General features: G+C 40.8%; 1 long non-coding RNA gene and 2 other non-coding genes across 3 annotated transcripts in view; all 3 read left to right on the top strand.

The window, feature by feature from the left end:
- The first annotated feature begins 502 nt into the window (after window positions 1–502).
- Window positions 503–2,500, top strand: part of LOC105529315 — a 7,035-nt gene continuing 5,037 nt past the window's right edge. Inside the window, exon 1 of the long non-coding RNA XR_001004491.1 lies at window positions 503–660. This is a non-coding gene — a long non-coding RNA (uncharacterized LOC105529315). The remainder of the gene's footprint in view (window positions 661–2,500) is intronic.
- On the top strand, window positions 867–938 carry TRNAW-CCA. The gene has a single exon. It is a non-coding gene; the product is annotated as a tRNA-Trp (tRNA).
- Window positions 2,012–2,083, top strand: TRNAM-CAU. Its single transcript has one exon. It is a non-coding gene; the product is annotated as a tRNA-Met (tRNA).

Here is a 2,500-nt window from a genome sequence, read left to right on the forward strand (position 1 = left end):
GCGGGGGGGACCTTAATTTTCAGTGAAAGATGCGTGTTTTATAGCAGTGGACCACTGTTTGGAATATCTTTTCCTAAGAGTTCAAAGCGGCCCCTGCATTATTTGCGGAGATCGTCTATATGTAAATTCGAGGTCCTCAGACAAACCCTGCTGACTCTAGAAAATTCCGATCTCTGGTTACCCAAGGCAGACTCTTTAACCAGCCAAACAAAACACAGTGCCAGAATAACCCACTCACTCCTGATGACAGGATTTCTTATTCTTTTTAGGGTCAGTTTCAGATCCAGTGATCTTGATTCTGAAGAATTGTCGGTGTATGAAATCAACTCTCTCATCAGCTGAGAAGGAGGCTACAGGGAGGCGCCTTTATCTCGCAGAAAAGATGCAGCACAAACAACCTGCCAGCCCTCGCGTGAATTCGTTAACGGAAACACTGGTTGTCACCTGCAGTCAACTTTGGAAACTAATTTAAAACTCACCTTGATCAGCGTTCCTTAATGAGGAGTCGGGGGAGGAAGGATCCTCGTTATTCCCGCTTCACTACCTCCTCTCCACAACCCCATTCCAAAGCAACTGACCTTCAACAGAATGTATTTCTAAAAAGATAAAAACAACGAAACTCCCAAAACTTCCATATTTGGAATATACGGAGAAAACTAGGTAAGAAACGGAAGGATATAAACAAGAAAAGGTGAAAATGAAGCAATTCGGAGGCAGAGAAAATCAGTGGTTGGGTGGACAGCAATTTTACCGAGAGGGCAGCTAGTCATTATTTTGTGTCTGTTAATAGCTGCCTGGTCTTCACCAGTACCAAAATTATTTTCATGAATCAGAATAACAGGTAAATAAAAAGCAAGTCCTTCGTAGGCCTCGTGGCGCAACGGTAGCGCGTCTGACTCCAGATCAGAAGGTTGCGTGTTCAAATCACGTCGGGGTCAAAGATTTTTAGCTCGCTGGCTCAGATAACTGTATGGCGGGGAGTACATTACATATTACAGGGGGAAGAAAGTTGCTTTTCCTGCTTCTCCTAGGCACTTGTATACTCAATTACTTTAGCCTCCTCAAAACGCCCCCCTTCTCTTTTTTTAATAGGCAGATATACGCAGGAATATGTTACAGTATTTTGGGGCTTATTTCTGGGTTTATAGAGACGTTTTCACTCTTTTATTGCAAATATTCTGAATTATACTCTTCAGCAACTCATCCCTATTGTTAAACCCTCCTGGACTTCTCTCCATTCTCACTCCCACGCCTGCGGCCTTATCTTTTCATCCATATCTGTCTCTCCAACCCTCGGAAGCTTAGCAGATCTTCGCAGAGACCTAGTCTGGTTTGAGTGGATGATCTAAGTTTACCTGCTTCATATTTGGATCAGCTCTTCCAGGCTAAAGCGATTCCATAGAATTTCCTTGGATCTCTACGATTTCCTCAACCCTCCCTGCAAATCACGGAAGAAGTCACTTGATTTCCAGAGGCAGAAAACCTGAATGCAGTTACTCTCCCAAATTCATACAGGGAATGAACCATTACATCAGAGAAGGCTAGATATTCCGTGAACTCCCTAATAGTAGTATCTGAAAATGTGCATGAATGTGCCGTTTTTTTCCCCACATGTGGCTCCAGACCCCCTACAGACTATGAATTAGCAAATTACAACATGGAAAAAAGGGAAAGTACGTTTATTTCTTCAGAAGTGTTTAAATTTCTATAACTTACAATAACTTTAAAACATGACATTTGAAATATTAGCAGACGTTCTGTTATGTATTTACTGTACACATTCACACAATACATAGTGACAGATATTACATAGGAGAAGTGTACCCCAAATAACCTTTTTCCTATTTCTTATTTACTGTTTTCTTAGTAGTAGTCTAAGCCTATAGCCATATTACGAACAGATTACTGGTCTGGAAAAAAAAAAAAAGAAGAGAAAACATAATTTTGCGATTTGGAAACTTGACACACTAGAAAAAAGGCGATTATTAATTATGAGCCCACCTCTCAGTGTAGCAGAGTGGCGCAGCGGAAGCGTGCTGGGCCCATAACCCAGAGGTCGATGGATCGAAACCATCCTCTGCTAATCTGGATTTGTTTTTTCCCCCTTCCAAAATACGTCTACCTCATAGGAGGAGTAAACTGATATAATTTTCATGACACCGTAAGGGAACTTATCTTGATTTGCATCTCTCTCAGAGATCTGCATCTCTGGCTCCAACACATTACTATGCTAAATAGATTAAAAATAACAACAATAGCAGTAGTTTTAGCTTTTATTGTTTGAGCGCTTAATAGGTATCATGCACTATTCCAAGTTCTGAATCATTTATTCTTTGCAATTATACGAAGTAAATACATGCTATTACTCTTACTTTACAAATGAGACAAATTGGGGTTTGTCTGCAAGTTGGGGTTTGCAGAGGTTAACTTGCCCGAAGTCATGCAGCTAGTAAATGGTAGAGCAAAGCTAAAGCTCTAAACCGTTCTGCATAATTACAAA

This window comes from Mandrillus leucophaeus, unplaced genomic scaffold (genome assembly GCF_000951045.1).
Source record: "Mandrillus leucophaeus isolate KB7577 unplaced genomic scaffold, Mleu.le_1.0 Scaffold760, whole genome shotgun sequence".
In the NCBI taxonomy this organism is placed as follows: Eukaryota; Metazoa; Chordata; class Mammalia; order Primates; family Cercopithecidae; genus Mandrillus; species Mandrillus leucophaeus.